The 20,029-nt window shown below is 37.3% G+C and overlaps 1 pseudogene; it reads right to left on the reverse strand.

The window, feature by feature from the left end:
• Positions 1 to 1,064: 1,064 nt before the first annotated feature.
• LOC117978754 (POTE ankyrin domain family member B3-like) overlaps positions 1,065 to 20,029 on the reverse strand; it is a 32,039-nt pseudogene continuing 13,074 nt past the window's right edge.

The raw sequence follows: 20,029 nt of genomic DNA on the forward strand, positions 1-20,029 counted from the left end.
TCTAAGACTGAACTGGCTGAGTCATGCAAACAGCAAAGATGACAGCCTGGTCCTCCCCCTGGGAGCTCTGACTCAGGGAGGCCTGAAACCTCTGTCAGCCAGAGAACAGCTGTGAAGGTGGCTGGAGACCCTGGTTGAAAGGCTCCACCCAGTGATTAGAAATGTGGTTGGGGACTGGCTTAAACAAGAGTCTGGCCACGTTTTCACAGGGTGGCTGTTCTGTGCTGAGGTACCACTTCCACCCCTGGTCAGCTTGGGCTCTCCAAAGCCCACAGGCCAGAAGGGCTAGTTGCCCAAACAACAAAGGTCATGGCCCACCCCTCTCTCTGGGAACTCTGTCCCAGGAAGGTTTCAAATCTCCATTGGCCAGGGAACACTGGTGGGTGTAGCTGGAGGCCTCAGGTGGGAGATCCTGTCCAGTGACGAGGAACAGGATCAGGGGCCTGCTTACAGAAGCATTCTGGCCATGATTTGGTAAAGCAGCTGTGCTATGCCACAGGATCTCTTCTGCCCCTGGTGAGTTTGTACTCTCCAAAGCCCGCACGCTGGAATGACTAAGTTGCCCAAACAGGAAAGATGGTGGCCTGCCTCATCTTTTCTCTCAGAATTTATCCTGTGTGATGGAGCTTAATTTTTAGGTTGTTAATTTTACTGTCAGCGTTAGAGTTGTTCAGAAAGAATCTCACTGTTATCTTTTAGGTGAGATATATGAGAATTCATTTTCTCCTGTAAATAAACCTGTTGATGTTTGTTCTCTGGAAAGAAGTCCCTTTCAGCTATCTGACTTTGATCACAATCATGTAGAGCAGTAGTCAGTCTACAATGACATGATTGAATTTCCATTACCAGTGTTTCCTAGCTGTGTCTTACATTCTCCAGTTCAAAATTGAGCATTCTCAGTTGTCAAAATCCTAAGCTGTCCACTGTACTTAAATACTGGTTTTCGTTAATGCTTCTTCATTCAATTGTATAAGCCTTTAGAAGTTTATCACTCTTTTCTTTTACACTTTCAAGTTCCTCCAAAATTTTATTTTCCCTTAGCTGGTTCTGATGTTTTGTTTCATCTAGTTCCAGTCTTAGCATGGCAATTTCTTCCCGCAACATGCTGTTTTCACGCAAGAGATCTTCTTCTTTCTTATGACTAAGAGAAAGCTAAGTAAACAAAGGGAACTTTTAGTTAGCACTCAATAGAATGACATATCATGATTTCTTCTAAAATTAAAGAATGACATTTAGATTTGTATAATGAAATAATTCCCATAGTGGATATTTAACTGGAAAAAAGTTGGACAAAACTTCAAATCTAAAAGAGTGTAAATTCCAAAAATTGAAATATTTATCTAAATACCATGAAAAATAAATCACTAGAGGATTTTTAAGAATTTCAGAATTGGAAAAGCCTTTCTCTGAATTACAAAAAACCCAGAGGCATAAAATAGAAGATTAATACATTTGGCTACATTTTTAAAATTGGGTTTACACTCTGATATCTAACCTACAAACCACACCATCATAAGAGCCTTAGCTATGCATATATTAGGACAGAAGCAATTCCTCAAAGTTCTTTAAGTTCCTTTTTCTGAGGAATGTTTTATCAATATACTGCTTTTCTAATATTTTTACAGTCAGTTATAAGAATTACATTTATTCATAACTGCTAAATCTAAGCATTGTACCCTTCTACAATGTACACACTGGCATCTAAGCATTGCACTTCTGCATACAACACTCAACTCATTTAAGATCACGATTCTTAAAAGGAGAGGTCAAAAAATATATGCAGCCAGGACCAGTGGCTCACACCTGTAATCCCAGCACTTCAGGAGGCTGAGGCAGGAGAATCGTGTGAACCTGGGAGGCAGAGGTTGCAGTGAACTGAGTTTGTGCCATTGCACTCCAGCGTGGGTGACAGTGCAAGACTCCATCTAGAATACACACACACACACACACACACACACGTATATATGCAACGTGCAAGATTTTTGCCAGGTCTTCTGATGCTACTTCTAGTGATCCTCCACAAAATCAGTTGCTTCTGTGGTGTAAATATATAAATACAAAAGAAGCCTTTTATTTCAAAATACAAATGGTAAATAAGATATAACTTACAAGGCTTTTCTTAGAAATCATGAGATTATTTGCCATTGCAATAACTTTTCTTTCCTCTTCATAATGTTTGAAACATTATAGTAGTAAGTGTGAAATACGGGAACCATACTGAACTATTCATCTGGGAACAAAATACTTATCAATAAATTATCACTAAATGTGTATCATGGCATGTCATTGTTTTCAAAGCTCTTTGCATTGAAATGAGAAACTACTCGGAGCAAACTGTTCCTCTCCTCAAAAGCAAGGATAATGACATCCACAATGTGGCCTCTGACCCAGCTGTACATTTCCTACTTTCCTATTAGTGAAAATAACAAACTGACTTCTCTATTAATATTTTAAAAAGAACTAATGTCCCAAAACTAGCAAATCTGTTGTTAGTAGCAAAACTTATTTTTGATATTGGAAAGATAATCAATTCTTATGAAAAATATCAAATGCTTTTCCTTTGGATTGAGGCCATTGTGAAGGTCACTACTCGACTGTTGCAGGCAAATGCAGTTGAATTAAGAACATGGCTTTATCCTATGTGTACATATATAGATATATGATCAAGGATATACAGGGTGTGTGTGTGTATATATATGATTTAAAAATCCTTTATACCTTCCAAAATAAAGCTTTTTAAAAATATACACACATATGAAAACATTTGATAATGACTAAAGAAAATACCTCAGAATTCATTTTCTTTGCAGCCACTTCTATCTGCTTTTGTTTATTAGTCAGAATCTCATCTTGTGATATTCCAGTGTTCTGTTCTTCAGAAAGTTGTTTCTGGGTATCATTTTGTTTCTCACTAGAAGAAATTTTAATTTTCATGAAATACTGGAGGTGTCCCTAAAATGATCTACAGGGCAAGATGGCACCATCAGATGTCATTCACACAATGTATATCTGCACATTAATCCAAGACAAGGCAAAGGGGTCTCACATCTGTTAACCCTGCTCTCCCAGTCATGTTGGCACCAGGGACTAGTTTTGTGGAAGATAATTTTTCCATGGACCTGAGGTGGGGGATGGTTCCAGGATGATTCAAGCACATTACATACGTTGTGCACTTCATTTCTATTATTACTAATATATAATGAAATAATTACATAACTCACCATCATGTAGAATCAGTGGGAGCCCTCAGCTTATTTTCCTGCAACTAGATGGTCTCATCTAGGGGTGACAGGAGATGGTGACAGATCATAAAGCATTAGATTCTCATAAGGAGTGAACAACCTAGATCCCATGCATGAGCAGCTTGCAATAGGGTTCAAGTCACACTCCTATGACAATCTAATGTCACCGCTGATCTGACAGGAGGAGCAGCTCAGGTGGTAATGTGACAGAGAGTGGCTGTAAACAGATGAAGCTTCACTTGCTCACCTACCACTAACCTCTTGCTGTGTGGCCCAGATCCTAACAGGCCAGGGACTGGTACTGGTCTGTGGCCTGGGGATTGAAAACCCCTGTGTTAACCCAAACTTTTTATGTTTATTTTTTGGAAACAGTTTCCACTTATATTCTTGATTCCTCTGTAATTTATAGACAACTTAGAAATTCCCTTTGGAACAAGACAGGGTCTAATATTGTGTTTTTAACATAGAACTTTGAATTAATTTTATCTGTATATGAGAGAGAGATGTGAAATAAACTGATCATTAATCGCTTTCAATTTTACTTTTATTTCATGCATATTAAGAAGAAAACTGGGAAGCCCTAGGCAGAGCAATTGGGCAAGAGAAATAAAGGGCATCCAAATTGGAAAAGAGAAAGTCAAACTCTCTCTTCACCAATGATATGATCTTATGCCTAGAAAACCCTACAGACTCCTACAAAACACTCCTAGATTTGATAAATGAATTTAGTAAAGTCTCAGAGGTTACAAAATATACAAACACCAATGAATAGTACCACTATACACCAACTACAACCAAGCTGAGAGTCATATCAAGAATCCAATCTTTTTTACAATGGCTGCAAAATAGTAAAATACCTAGGAATATACTTAATGAAGGAGGTGAGTGATCTATCAAAGGATAACTGGAAAACGCCACTGAAGAAAATCACAGATGATACAAATAAATGAACATACATTCTATGTTCCTGGACTGAAAGCATTGATATTGTGAAAATGCCATAGTGCCCAAAGTAGTCTACAGAGTCAATACAGTTTCTACCAAAGTACCAATGTCATTCTTCACAGAGTTATTTTAAAAAGCTGCCATTCATGTAGAACCACAAAAGAGCCTGAATAGCAACAGACATACCAAGCAAAAGGAACAAACATGTTGGCATCACATTACCTGACTTCAAATGATACTCTAAGGCCACAGTAACAAACATCATGGTACTGGTATAAAAGTAGATACACAGATCAATGGAACAGAATAGACAACTCAGAAAAAAGGCCACTTACAACCAAATGATCTCTGAGAAAGGATACAAAAACATACACTGGAGAAAGTACACGTTATTCAACAAATGGTGCTGGGAAAAAAAGATAGTCACATATAGAAGAATAAAATTGGATCTCTATCTCTCACCATGTAAAAAAATTAATTCAAGATGGATTAATGGCCTAAACCTAAGACCTGAAGACATTAGCCTAGGCAAATAATTTATGATGAGGACCCTGAAAGCAAAAGCAACAAAAATAAAAATAAATAAATAAATAAATAAATAAAGACCTAATTAAACTAAAAAGCTTCAGCACAGCAAAAGAAATAATCATCAAAGTGAGCCAACAACCTACACAATGGGGAAAATATGGGCAAATTATGAATCTAACAAAGGATTAATGTCCATAACCTACCAGAGACTCAAACAAATCAGCAGGAAAAATACAAATAATTCCATTAAAAAGTGGGCACATGACATGAATAGACATTTCTCAAAAGAAGATGTACAAATGGTGAACAAGAATATAAAAACATGCTAAATATTACTAATCATCAGGGAAATGTACAATAAAACAACAGTGAGATATCACCTCACTTCAGCCAGAATGGTCACTACTAAAATAAAAAAAACAGCAGATGTTGGTGTGGATGTGGTGAAAAAAGAAGAGTTATACACTGCTGGTGGGGTACAAATTAGTACAAATCTATGGAAAACATTATGGAGAGTTCTGTTAAAGTAGATCTTACCATTCTATCCAGCATTCTCATTTCTGGATACCTACCCAAAATAAAAGAAATCATACTCTCAAAAAGACACCTATATACATATGTTTACTGCAGCACAATTCACATATGCAAAGATATGTTATCAGCCAGTGTCCATCAACTGATGAGTGGAATAAAGAAAATCATATATATATATATATATATATATATATATATATATGTATACCTGAGACTGGGCAATTCATAAAGGAAAGAGGCTTAATTGATTCACAGTTACACATGGCTGGGAAGGCCTCAGGAAACTTACAATCATGGCAGAAGGTAAAGGGGAAGCAGGCAACTTCTTCAAAAGGTGGCAGGAGAGAAGTGAAAGGGAAAGAGCCCATTATAGAATTATCTGCTCTTCTGAGAACTCACTATCACGAGAACAGCATGGAGGAAACCGACCCCATGATCCAATACCTCCCAGCTGGTCTTTCTCTCAACACCTGGTAATTACAATTTGACATGAGATTTGGGTGGAAACACAAAGCCAAACTATTGAGGGGGGGGTGTATCCTTACTTTCAAAATATCAAAATGTCATTATTTATATTTCAAAAAATAGCAATTTTTATTAGTAATGATTGATTTTGTTTGAAAATAAAATGACCTGGTAAATTTTCTTCACTTTTAGCCTAGTATTTAGTCAAAATATAAAAAGCTGAATTTGCCAGCAGCAAACCGTAATTACTTTTAAATGAGGTAAAGATGTATAAGAATATCACCGTTATTGTACTGAGAAGAAAGTGAACAAGAAAAGGAATTTAAAAAGAGAGTATCACTACCATATACATACATGAACTGACAAAGAGACTAAAATCTCCTACTGGAGATTATGTTAGGACTTGAGCAAAAGCTTCTAAAAATACCAAAAACAGAAAGAAAATAATTAATTTTAAGGAATAAATTATACAGAGAAATATGTATTAAAAAAAAAAAAGAAAACAGATATTCCTGAGAGCTATTATTAACCAATTCATCTTGACCAAAATTTTAAAATGAAGTCTACAATTCTGGAATATAAAATAGTTTCATTTTGAACATAGTTAATTGAAGGCAACTTTTATACAGAAAATTTTCGGTTAAAGTTGACTAACTTAGGAAAGAAATGACTTGTACCAATGGTAACAAGAAGCCACCCAAAGCCAGTTTGAAATCTAGTCAATCAATGACCACTGCTCTTGCTCACCAACCAATATCAATGTGAGCAGCTTGCTTCTGAAATACAGCCATGCAGCAGCACCTGCTCCATCAGAATAGACAGTGCCTGTCCAGTATTCCTCTTACTATAGGAAGCAAAAAATTCTAACTGTCTCTTTATTTCAAATACCAAAGCTTCATAATCCCTTGAAAAGAATTTGTAAGTCTATTAAATGTGCCAACGTAATTTTTTTTTAAAATAAAATACTAGTGGCCAGGTGCAGTGGCTCATGCCTGTAATCCCAGCACTTTGAAAGGCTGAAGTGGGTGGATCACCTGAGGTACAGAGTTCGAGACCAGCCTGACCAACGTGGTGAAACCCCATCTTTATTAAAAATACAAATATTAGCCGGGCGTGGTGGCATGCCCCCATAATCCCAGCTCCTTGGGAGGCTGAGGGAGGAGAAATGCATGAATCAGAAGGTGGAGGTTGCAGTGAACTGAGATCATACCACTGAACTCCAGCCTGGGAGATACAGCGAGACTCCATCTCAAAATAAAATAAAATACCAGTAAAGTTTGCAATTCCTCTGACTCAGTTTGCCATAACTACAATTATGATTACTAGTAAAAGAATAAATAGTGAATAACCACAATATTGGGCTTTTCTCTCTAAATAAAAAAAATTAATATAAAGAATGTAGCTTATTATAAAAAGCCAAAACAATTTTAAAAATGCACGTAATTACCGGGCAAAACTGTTAGAATGAACCATGTCAAACATTTTTAAAGTGAGAATTAATCAAACAATATATCCAGGATAAACTCCATTCACTCATTTAATAAGTATTTATTAGGTAGCTTCATCCAATATGCTAGGCCTTTTTCTAGGCAGTGAGGATATGGTAGTGAAAAATAAAAACCCTATTCATGAGAGTGAGAAAAACACACAATAACAACAGACAGATAAGGCAAAATATACAGGATGTTACAGGAGAAAAACTAAAGCAGGAAAATGAAATGTTTATGTGTTTGATGGGGAGGGTGGTGGGAAAGTTGGGATGGTCAGAAAAGTCCCTGCTGAGAAAGGGGATTTTTTTTTCTAATACAAAAAACCTTTTATTTGTATATCAAAGTCTCTAAGAAATGATGACATAAGGTTAACAGCGTTGATGTCAAGATACAAATGGGTTTGAAGTTAGAGATGATAAATCACTTTGTTTCACTGAACCTTCCCTTCGTTACGTTAGAGAGCATCCCTGGTAGGCACCCAATTGAACCTTAAGCATGATGCGTCTGGGTAGCACACCGTTCTTCCTCAGAAAGTGGTTGTTCCTTAATGTGTTTCTTTTTACCCTTTTTCCTCTTCTTCTTAGAAAGGGGGTTTTAAATAAAGAACTGAAGGAATGGAAAGAGAAAGCTAGGAGGATATCTGGGGAAAAAGCATTCCAGACACAGGGAACTGCGAATCACAGAAGTGTGCCTGGCATCTTTAAGCACTAGGGGTAGATAAGGGATGGCAAGAATTCAGTGTGGCTGAAGCAGAGCAAGGGAGATAATTAGGAGGAGCTTTGACAAGTACTCCGAGTGAAATGGGAGATAATCAGAAGGGCTGGGGCAGAGGAATGACACAATTTGACTTATGTTTTAAATACATCCACTGAGTTAAGAATTGATGAAAAGGGAAGTTTTTAAAAACCAGGACTATCAATTCCCAGTCTATGACACTCATCTAGACTGCAGATGAGGGTGGCTCAGACGTATGAGATATGACTGGCTTCAGGACATATTCTTCAGGTAGACCTGACAAGATTTACTGAGAGATTAGATGTGAGGTGTCAGAGAGAGAGAGATAGAGATGAATCAAGAATGACACCGAGATTTTTGGCAGAGCAACTGGAAGAGTTGCCCTTAACCAAAGTAGGAAAGACTACATGAGGTGTAGATTTCAGGAAGGACATCAGTAGCCCAATTTTGGATCTGACAAGTGTGTGATACCCAATAACTAACCAAATAGAGATGTCAAGTAGGCAGGCTGATATAGAAATCTGGAATTAAGGAGAGAGATCTGAGCTGGAGACATACATTTGGAAATCACTAGCATATACACAGTAGAAAAAGTCATGAGGGGCTGGGTGCAGTGGCTCACACCTGTAATCCCAACACTTTGTGAGGCCAAGGCAGACAGATCACCTGAGGTCAGGAGTTTGAGACCAGGCTGGCCAACATGGGGAAATGCTGTGTCTACTAAAAATACAAAAATCAGCTGAGCATGGTGGCATGCACCTGTAATGCCAGCTACTCAGGAGGCTGAAGCAGGAGAATTGCTTGAACCCAGGAGGCAGAGGTTGTAGTGAACCGAGATCACACCACTGAACTCCAGCCTGGGTGACAGAGCGAAACTCTGTCTCCAAAAAAGAAAAAGAAAAAGTCATAAGAAAGAAGATTGAGGAGTGAGCCCTGGGAAACAACAATGTCCAAAAGGAGAAAGATGAGGAGGAGCAAGCAAAACAGAACATGATGAATGGACTAGAAAGGTAGGAGGAAAAGCCTGAGGCTGTGAGGTCCTGAAAGCCAAGTGAAGATGCCCTTAGGGAGGAGATGTCCTCCATTGCCTCAAATATTGCTGACAGATTAAATAAAATGAGGTGGAAGAAAAGTGCCTAGATTTATTACAGAAAAAAAATAGTGATAATCTTGAGGAAAAACGTTGGAGGACTGCTGAAATTGAAGACTTACTGGCATGAGATCAAGAGTGAATGAAAAGAAAATTTGAGTTCATGAGTGTAGACAGTTCTTTTAAGGACATCATACTTAGGAGTCATGGCTGAGAATGTTGTAATTTTCTTCCACAGTCATGGAAAAGTAATAGACAAATAGTTTCAAATTTTACATAACAGGTGTAGTTTTCAAATTTTATATAACAATTACATATTTTAAAGCTTATAAAAATTATACACATTTGGCATTAAAAATGCCAGACCAAGGTGTTAAATTCTTAAAACTATAGAACTAAAAGTTGCCTTGACCATTTCTAGATTACAGAAGCTGATTATTATTTTGTTCATGCTTATAGATAAAGACCAAGAAAAACTAAAAGCTTCAAGGAGAGTATTTCTTGCTTGATAAAAATCAGCCAATTCTAGGACAGTTGATACTCATCAAATACACAAAGTAATTGATCACCGTAAAATACTGAGTTCTATTAACAGGAATAAAGTGGCAGAAATGCAGAAAATAATCTTATTTTACAAATGAAATTTTAAAAATTATATGACATCACTGTGGAAAAATATGGTGAGGTGACTATCCTTTTTTCAAAGGAAAGATAATGTCACACATGCAGGGCACTTTTACAAATAAGTGTTACTGCATTAGCAGCACCTTCCTTTTAGCACACGGGTCAGCAAATTAGCGCCTGTGGGCCAAATCCAGACCACTGCCTGTTTTTGTAAGTAAAGAATCTTGGAACACAGCCATGCTTATTCACTTTACAGTCCATAGAGTCAATTAGCTGGGTGTGATGTTGCACACTTGGGGTCCCAGCCAGTAGAAAGGCTGAGGTGGGAGGATTACTAGAGTCCAGAAAGTCAAGGCTGCAGTGAGCTGTGATCACACAATTGCACTCCAGCCTGGGCAACAGAGACCCTGTCTCAAAAAAAATAAATATATATAGTCCACAAAGCCTAAAATATTTACTAAATGGCTCTTTGCAGAAAAAGCTGGCCAGCTCCTGGTTTAGCAGATGAAAGATACTTTGATATATTTTAATAAAAGTTTTACCCAATATACTCAAATGTTTATATTAAATATAGATCCCCATGTACAATCCCTTGGCAATATTCAGATTGAAGGTCCAATATTTCGGCACTGACAACAAAAATTTAATAACTAGCAATCTCATTGCTAACAAGGTACAGTGTCAATGTAGCGTGTAGCTTCCATTTGCAACACAGCAGATATTACAAGAATTCTAACAAAATTATCTTAAGATGTGTTACCAAACTAAATGCTTTAAATACATTTTAATTGTGAAATAATCAGTATACTCTAGATCTAACCTCATTTGTAAAAAATGGTTGCATACTGTATTATTTTCTGGGTATGAAAATTGAGCTATTTCCTATTGGTAAGGATTTACTTTTGATAATGATACATTCCTATTGATAAGGATCCATCTTTTTGATATAATAATGCTGTAAGAAATGTCCTTACACATAAGTATATATGTGACAAATCTATACAAATATCCTTAACATACCTATATATCCTTACTATGTTATATATATGTGTGTGTGAATATGTTATTAAATTAATGTTCAAAATGTATTTACCAACAGTGTATGAAATGTCTTTTTCAATGAGACCATTTCCCTTGCAGCAACACACATGGAGCTGGAGGCCACTATCCTAAGCAAACTAATGCAGGAACAGAAAATCAAATGCCACATATTCTTACTCATTACTGGGAACTAAACATGAGAACTCATGGACACAAAGAGGAGAATAACAGACACTGGGGCCTACTTGAGGGTGGAGTGTGGCAGGAGGGAGATGACCAAAAAACTACCTCTCGAGTATTTTGCTTATTATGTGGCTGATGAAATAATCTGTACCCCAAACCTCCATGATACAGTTTACCTATATAATAAACCTGCACATGTACCCTGAAGCTAAAATAAAAGTTCACTGAAAAGAAAAGAAAATGCCTTTTCCCTCACATTTGCCAATGCTGGCTATTTTTCAAATAAATTAATGACTGGAAAAAACGGTAACTCATTGTTTACTGATTTTCATTTTTCTGATTAACAGGCAAGGCTGAATATTCTAGTAAAAGTATAAAATTTGTTCATCATGAATATTAGCCCAAATTAGGATTAGTTTGACAGCATATAGTTATCTCCTATTAAATGTTGCCATAGGCTTACCTGTGATACTCTTCATTCTCAGTGTCAGGAAATTGCTGATTTTCAGGTTTTCTGCTCGTCCTTTTTGGAAGTAATCCATCATCACCATTGCCAGCAGCGACACCATTAGTCAGGTTTTCTGGGAATCCCACAGGATTACTTCCATGCTTCTTTATTTCTTCTTCAACCTTGAGTGGAAGTTTGATATTAAGGATGGTTATAACTTTATTGAATAAAAATAACCTTTTTAATTGATTTTATCAATTGACTCAGTTTGCCATTATTTTAGTCATTAAAAATATCTCACACTTAAATTTGATCATATATACAGAACTATTACCGTATAATTTTAAGATGTAATTATCATGTCATTAGTATATCATTGAAATTTTTGTAAAGTTTGCTTGATTGCTGTTTGAATAAAACAGAATTTTCCAAAATTCAAAAAGGGCCCTCCTTCATTTTGTGCTTTTATTCCCAAAAACTCTTCAGAATCTTATATATGAATTTACCCCATTTGACTCGTGGGAACACAAAAATAAAACGACATAGACACAAAATGTGTCTTCTGTCTTTACCACCTAGATTTTACATTAAACACTCAGATGTAGAGGATGAGACACTGGGGGACTTCAGGAATAGAAAGGAAGATGGCCCTTTTCTGCACTAAGATATTCTCCTCCCCCACTGCCTTTGATCGTTCTTTTTTCGTTTGGTTCCTGGATATCAAAAACATGATGGTGCTCACTGAAACATGAAAACCAAAGTTTGCCACAACACAAGGAGCAGAGTGAAACTGCTGAGGTGCAAGCGTGGAATTCCAGAAAATTAGATGCTCCCCAAATTTCACGTTCAATAGCTATACAATTTTCCAGCTGGAAGTTACAAAGAATAAGTAATTATCTTCTTTAGCCACATTATCTAGTGATAATCAGACTAAAACCAAGAAAGATAAAATGATTGGTCCAAAGCTCCTAAAGTGGCATTACCTAGCATTTTATGGCACCACTCAGGATTGTTCCATAATAATGAAAGAATCTCTCTAGGGTTTGTATCTCTTGAAAACTCAATGTACAGAATTCTTTCTGAGTTAAATATTAAATTTTTCACTGGTGATTTATGCTACTTACATGATAGGATCATGTATGCCTACACTTACTACACTTTGCTAAACAGCATAACATAAAAATCTAATTCAACAGAAACATTTGAACATAAAGGTATACCTCTCTATCACAGTCCTTATTTATTTCTGGTTCTTGAGACATTTTCTGCAGATGCAAAAATAGAAGGTTAATTTGCTTGTTGTATTTCCGTGTATGTCTCCTCTTTTGGAATGCATGTTAAAATAATTTTATTCTTAAGTAATCAAGTATGGACATGAAAAATTAGAAAATAAAATAAAATTTAACTGTTAAAATAATTAAATAAATAATTAAAATTAAGAATTAACTTTTTAATCTATGTTTAGCTACTGCCACATCATTGGCTTCTGAGTAACATGTGAAAAATAATTCACCTCAGACAAAGGGAGAATAAAAACATGAACCAGCAAACTTAACTTTGTTACCATTTGTTTGAACTAAACTTAATTTGTTATGTGTTAAATCTACCAAAAATGAATTAGCAGATGATTTGTAGTGTTCCAAGGGCTTCCTCACTTGAAAAGAGTATATCTCATGAAACCCTAACTAGTGAGCCCCTACAGTGCACTGAAGTGCTTTTTTAAAAGATTCCTAATTGGATTGTAGGCATGCTTCAAATTTTTAGGAGCTGAAATCAACACCCAACAGAAAGAAATGCAAATTCTTAAATTTTAATTGAAATTATATGCTGTAATATGATAGTGTTATGTATCTAGATGATCTGCTTAAGTCCAGTTGTAATATATTCTAAGGTGTACTAATTACAATGGATAAAATTTTTTTAATAATCTGTACTGATTTTCTGCAACTAAAATAAGGTAGAAGGTTATTGTGTTTGTGCACTAACACCAAATGTCCCATTCTGCAAGATATGATTCTTGTAATAGGCAGTTGGGTTGCTTTTATGACCTGGTTCCCTCTCTGAACAGAAATGCTGAAGTCAGTGAGAGACCACAAGGCAGAATATGTCTTTAACCTTGGTATCAGTGACTGACAATATAAAACTGCAGATTTTCAATCACTGGATGTGATTATTCTTTAACCATGAATCCAGCTCAGGGACCTTCAGTGTTACATTGTTCATAGTTCTATTGCTTAATAATATAATCCAATAATTGATGTTACTTTATCATGTTAGGGTGTTGTAAAAATAAAAGAACAAACAAAGGTCTGGAATATGTTTTTGCCTCTATTCCAAAAGGAAAGATTAGCTATAAGCTAATCAAAAAGGCAGATAAGAATATTTTAAATAAGAATACTGTAAAATAAGAGTATTTTAAATTTTATAGTGGTTATGTTTTTAAGCTAAATATGAAATGTTAAATTAGAATTTATTGATTCTTCTGTTAATGAGATTGCTGAATTTATTAAAATAAATTTTAAGAATCTTATTAAAAAATTCTTAAAAAAAGAATCTATTGATTCTTAAAACCTAGTCTGAAAGGTAATTTCATTTGGACTATCTAATATTGTTAAAGCAAAGAAAACAACATTAAATCAAAAATTTAAATTTAAAATTTTCCATGCCTCTGACTGGCTATTTTCACTGACTTCAAGCCTTTGTGACTCTTCCTCTGATGTCAGCTTTAAGTCTTGTTCTGTTGAGAAATCCATATATTCAGTTAAGATGAACCACTTAGAACAGTTAAAAACTATTGCCTTTATAAAAACAGATTGAAGACAACATTTTATTTTATTTCATAAATTGAGTGTTTAGTCTTTCATGAAATAGTTACTTAGGAAATAATTCTCCAAAACTTCAACAAACCACTTGGGGAGACACCTGATATGATTCACTCACAAATTCATCCACCCCACATAAATGAACAAAACCACCAGAAACACAACTTTAAAATACAGTAGAAACATATAAGGTAACTCAGTATGTTGTTCACTTCCTAATAGTGAAGTAGTAAATGTAAAGAAAAGAAAATTTAGTTTTAAAGAGAAACAAGTTTTCCTGCACTTAGCTACTCTGACTCTAAGGATAGTATCAGGCAGGGCCCAGGAAAGGTTGTGGTGACCCTGTCTGAGAAGCCAGAGCCCACAGGTATGGGCTCCAGACATCCCAGAGAAAAGTTAAGAAAACAAATTCCTTTACCATCTCCCCTCCCCCTCAGCATTAATTCATAGCTATTTTTACAAATGCATATATTTTGCAAATTCTTGTTTTCCTTCAATGCAGCTGCAAGGTCACAAGCTATGCAGTGGTTGCAAAACTGTCACTATATGATTAACTGCCTTTGTTCTGCTTCTGTAAGTTTGCCTATATAAGCCCTGTCTTTGTTCAGGGCTCAGGTTTTTGATGCAAATCCGCTGAACTGGTGTGCACCTAAATAAAATCCTCTTGTTTGACAAACTGGGTCTCTCCTGCCTCCTGTTTTCTGCAAAAATAGTACCTTACAAATGATTTCCAAAATTACTACTGACACCTTTGTTAGTGTACAATGTCTTCTTAACATCTAAAATGTTTCCATCCACTATTATGACAAATTTATATTCATTTTTCTTTTTTTTTGTTTTTTTTTGTTTGAGCCAGGGTCTTGCTCTGTCACCAGGCTGGAGTGCGGTGGCACAATCTCAGCTCACTGCAACCTCTGACTCCCTGGTTCAAATGATTCTCCTGTCTCATTCTCCTGAGAAGCTGGGATTACAGGCACACACCATCATGCCCAGCTAATTTTTGTAATTTTAGTAGAGATGGGGTTTCACCATTGGCCAGGATGGTCCTGATCTTTTGACCTTGTGATCCACCTGCTCCAGCCTCCGAAAATGCTGCAATTACAGGTGTGAGCCACCACACCCAGCCTTATTTTCATCTTTTAAAACAATGCTATGGGAAGTCTTCCTTGATTCTGCAGATCTTTCCCCAGATAAACAGGTAACTCCTTCCTTGAGGTAGCCTTAGGACCTCACTGATTTTTCTACTGCAACTTTACCACCTGAACTGTACATTATTCCTCCACAGGTCTGTCCCCTCTACTCCAAGACTGCAGAGGACAGTCTTGCACATCATCTTTGTAAAAACAGTCTTTATTTTACTCAGAAATTTCTTATTGAGTCCTGCTACATACATGCTAGGTGTTAGGGTTTAAAAAGAATGAAAATAAAGCCTGTCAGGGATGGCTTTTCTAGAACACCTGCCCAAGCAGAGACTTAAATATTGAGGCTAGCTAGATTAAAAGTGGTAGAGGGCAAGAAAGGGTGACAGCATGCCACACAGCAGCAAGAGCAGGAGCGAGGCCTGAAAGAGTGAAAGTATTTGCCTGCAATAGAAGGAGGAGTGAGTAGGGCATTAAGAGCCACTCAGTAATTCCAGAGAAAGGGCACACAGGGAAAAGGGCTAAAGATGTAGAGTAGGGCAGAAGTCAGATTATGAAAGCCTTATGTGTACTTTTAAGATGCTTAGACATTAACGTTCAAGAGTGGTCCCTGGTCCTATCTGTATTTAGATGTAGATCATTTTAATGCCAAAACCAATATTCCTAGTGAGCCATTATTCATTAAGACAAGGTGACAGCTAGCTCATGTGGACACAGCTGAGATGATACTATGTAGCAAATTCTCAATAATTCTAATGAACGCTTGGAAAGTCAATTCTACAATAAGTCATAGAAATTATAATAAATCACTTAATATTTGGGAAGGTGCTTTATAAAGTTATAGTGTATATGAATATAACTAATAGTTGTGAATTCAGAGCTGTGACAATAAAGCAAAAAAATCACACTGTGTTTGAGTCAGCAATATTTAGATTTCTATCTAGTCTTCCTACCCAGTCCATAAATTCTAAGTATAATCCTAGTACTCGCTCTCAAGTTTAAGTTAAATGCTAGCCTATACAAAAAACACTCTTTCTCTTACTTCTTTTTTGTTATTTATATGTTGCTTTGTTTAAAGGAAGAACACAAAAGTGCCCTGCTAAAGGGATTCTGTTTGGCTGCAGGCTGCAAGAGGGGAAAAACACAAAGCACATTTTGCAGAAAATGATTTTTTAGAAGTCAGAACTATGACATGAAGTCAAGCAGGGCACTCTAGGACTGATTTTGCTGTGATTCCTTAATATGCTCCTTGCTCTCTTTCTTTTCTGGAAGCTGTGACTCACACAGGTCATGGAGAAAATTTCCTACTCCTTCCTCATGTCCAGGTTAAATACTAGTGTACAACGTGGAAACCTGTAAATTATCTGACATTTCTCTGTCCCCCAAACCTTTCTCATTCAATTATCACTAAATCATATTGACTATACCTCTCTTCTTCCTCTGCTTTATATTACCACTGCCACTGAGAACATAAACATTTACAAAATGGCTTTTATTACAAACAACCCTTCCAACTATTAATGTTATTTCTTACATGAAAAAAATTAAGCAAAACAAATGAAAAAAGCATAACACCAAAAAAAGGCCAACACATTAAAATGAGTAACTGAGATTCCAAACTTTATTTTGCCACGGGCAGGTGAAAACCCTAGAATACATTGATACTAGTCCAAGGATGTATGACATGGAAACTATAGCTGACTACTGCAAAAGCTTCCTTTGTCTCCTGGTTTCTTTACATGGTTATCTTCCTTTTTTTTTTTTAAATTAATTTATTTTTTATTGATAATTCTTGGGTGTTTCTCACAGAGGGGGATTTGGCAGGGTCATAGGACAATAGTGGAGGGAAGGTCAGCAGATAAACAAGTGAACAAAGGTCTCTGGTTTTCCTATGCAGAGGACCCTGCGGCCTTCCGCAGTGTTTGTGTCCCTGGGTACTTGAGATTAGGGAGTGGTGATGACTCTTAACGAGCATGCTGCCTTCAAGCATCTGTTTAACAAAGCACATCTTGCACCACCCTTAATCCATTTAACCCTGAGTGGACACAGCACATGTTTCAGAGAGCACAGGGTTGGGGGTAAGGTCACAGATCAACAGGATCCCAAGGCAGAAGTTTTCTTAGTACAGAACAAAATGAAAAGTCTCCCATGTCTACTTCTTTCTACACAGACACGGCAACCATCCGATTTCTCAATCTTTTCCCCACCTTTCCCGCCTTTCTATTCCACAAAGCCGCCATTGTCATCCTGGCCCGTTCTCAATGAGCTGTTGGGCACACCTCCCAGACGGGGTGGTGGTCGGGCAGAGAGGCTCCTCACTTCCCAGTAGGGGTGGCCGGGCAGAGGCGCCCCTCACCTCCCGGATGGGGCGGCTGGCCGGGTGGGGGGCTGACCCCCCCACCTCCCTCCCGGACGGGGCAGCTGGCCTGGCAGAGGGGCTCCTCACTTCCCAGTAGGGGTGGCTGGGCAGAGGCGCCCCTCACCTCCCGGATGGGGCGGCTGGCCGGGTGGGGGGCTGACCCCCCCACCTCCCTCCCGGACGGGGCGGCTGGTTATCTTCCATCAATCCCAGCAAACTATAGGCCACAGGCCAAATCCAATCTGCCTTTTGGCTTTGTAAATAAAGTTTTATAGGAGCTCAGTCATGCCTGTTTGCTTACATATAATCATGGTGGCTTTCACACTACAACAACAGACAACAGCCTGGTTAAGTAGATATGACAGAGACCACATAGTCTAAAATATTTCCCACCTGGTCCTTTACAGAAAAAGCTTACTAACCCATTTTACACCATAAGCAGAATATGCCTTAATATTCAAATTTAATCTTGTAACTCCCCTGCTCAAATTTCTCCAATGAGCCCCTGCAGCACACATTGTTGGCTCCTATCAATAGCCATTCCTTATTCTTTCTTGGAGAAGAAACACAAGTCTATTGGGATATTTATTATCCCAATCCCCCTCCTCAGCCTCAGAAAGAGAAATGTTTATTCTAAGCTAATCATGTATTTGCCATCCCATTGCCTGGTTTGTGAATGAGCATGTGGTGTGACCCAGCCAATGAAATGTTACAGGAAGCCCCTTGCATGCTTCTAAGTTTTCTCCCTGTTTAAAAGACACATGTGAAGAAAAGCAGCCCTTGAAATGTTGTGTTGTGAGAACAAGATGTTTGGAGCTGCTGCGGATTAGCCAACCATGAAAGGAGACATGAAGAAAACACTGCCAACAGCACAGCTGAAAGAGGGACAAATGGGATCCTAGGATATCACTGAACAACCAAAACAACTCTGGTTCCTACTGTTTTAGCCACTGCTCATCTAGTATTTACAGTCCAAAGCATTCTACCTGGTAAATTTCCCATGGCCCACAGGGTAAGACCTACTCATTTCTATAGTATTAAAAAAGTCTATCATAAACTTGCCTTAGCTAAGTATTCACCTCATTCCCCACCTCTGGTGTCTCACACTTTTGGTACTAGCAAAAGTGAACTGCTCAGAAACCCTGCAAATTTCACTCGGCATCTTGTCCTTTGCACTTGTTGCTCTTCCTGCCAAACAGGCAATCTCATTAGATGTTCTTCTGGCAAACACACAAACTTGTTGCATGTTCCTTCTGCCAAAAATTATTCTTCTGCTTCTTTACCTAGAAAAATTCTTCTCACTCTGCATGCTTACTTTGAATCATACCTACTTTTTTTCAAAACTTTCATTCCTCATCACATATGTCTGGCACATAATTAATACATAATAAATCATAATTATAAGCTTCCAGTTGGCATCTAGCACACAGTAAGCACTGAATAAAGTAGTAAAATAATAAAAATGACAATGACAATAACAAGCTCCTGTCTGTATTTTTAATTGTGTGTGTTCTGTAGCATTAGAAAAATGATTAGTATCTAAAAGACATTTGATAGTTATTTGTTAAGTGGACAAGTGAAAACATAGAAATGTTTTCTTTGTAAATTCTGTTGAAAAAGCACAGAAATGAAATAGAGACACCTCTATTATGAGCACCTTAAAGATCAAAACTACATCTATTCCATCTTTGTCTTCTGCAACTTATAAAACCTAACTTACAGAAGCTTTTTGATAAATAGATGGCTAAATTAAAGGTGTCCTCATCCAGTTTGGATTATACAATGTATTAGGTGTCCACAAACAGGTGGCATACTAGTATTTTTGTTAATGTGAAGCATTTTTCTACTTTTATTATAATCTGCTGAGCCTAGAGTTGGGCAATTTGTACATTTATTATGACAATCTTTTGGTAAATGGTAGCAGAGCATCTTGTTCTAACAAAATTACTGTTATCAAGACAATTGACCAGCAGGCAGAGAACACATCTTGTTCCAACAAAGTAAATGTATCTCTTTCCAACTTCAAATGAGGAGGAATGAAGTCAGTAAGAGTGAGACCTTGTTGGGACAAGGATATGTAACATGACTTGTGCTTTGGCGTTCTTTTGTGATCAAAAATTCCTTACTCTTATTTTTTTATCTATGGTAGGACCACCCAGAGCAGGGGTCCACAACTCCCAGGTCACAGACTGGTACCAGTCCACGGACTATTATGAACCATACCATACAGGAGGAGGTGAGCAGCAGGCAAACCAGGGAAGCTTCACCTGTACTTACAGCCACACCCCATGGCTCATATTACTGCCTGAACTCTGCCTCCAGTCAGATCAGTGATAGCACTAGATACTCATTGGAGCATGAACCCTATTGTGAACTGCTCATCT

This window comes from Pan paniscus, chromosome 16 (assembly GCF_029289425.2).
Source record: "Pan paniscus chromosome 16, NHGRI_mPanPan1-v2.0_pri, whole genome shotgun sequence".
Classification (NCBI taxonomy): Eukaryota; Metazoa; Chordata; class Mammalia; order Primates; family Hominidae; genus Pan; species Pan paniscus.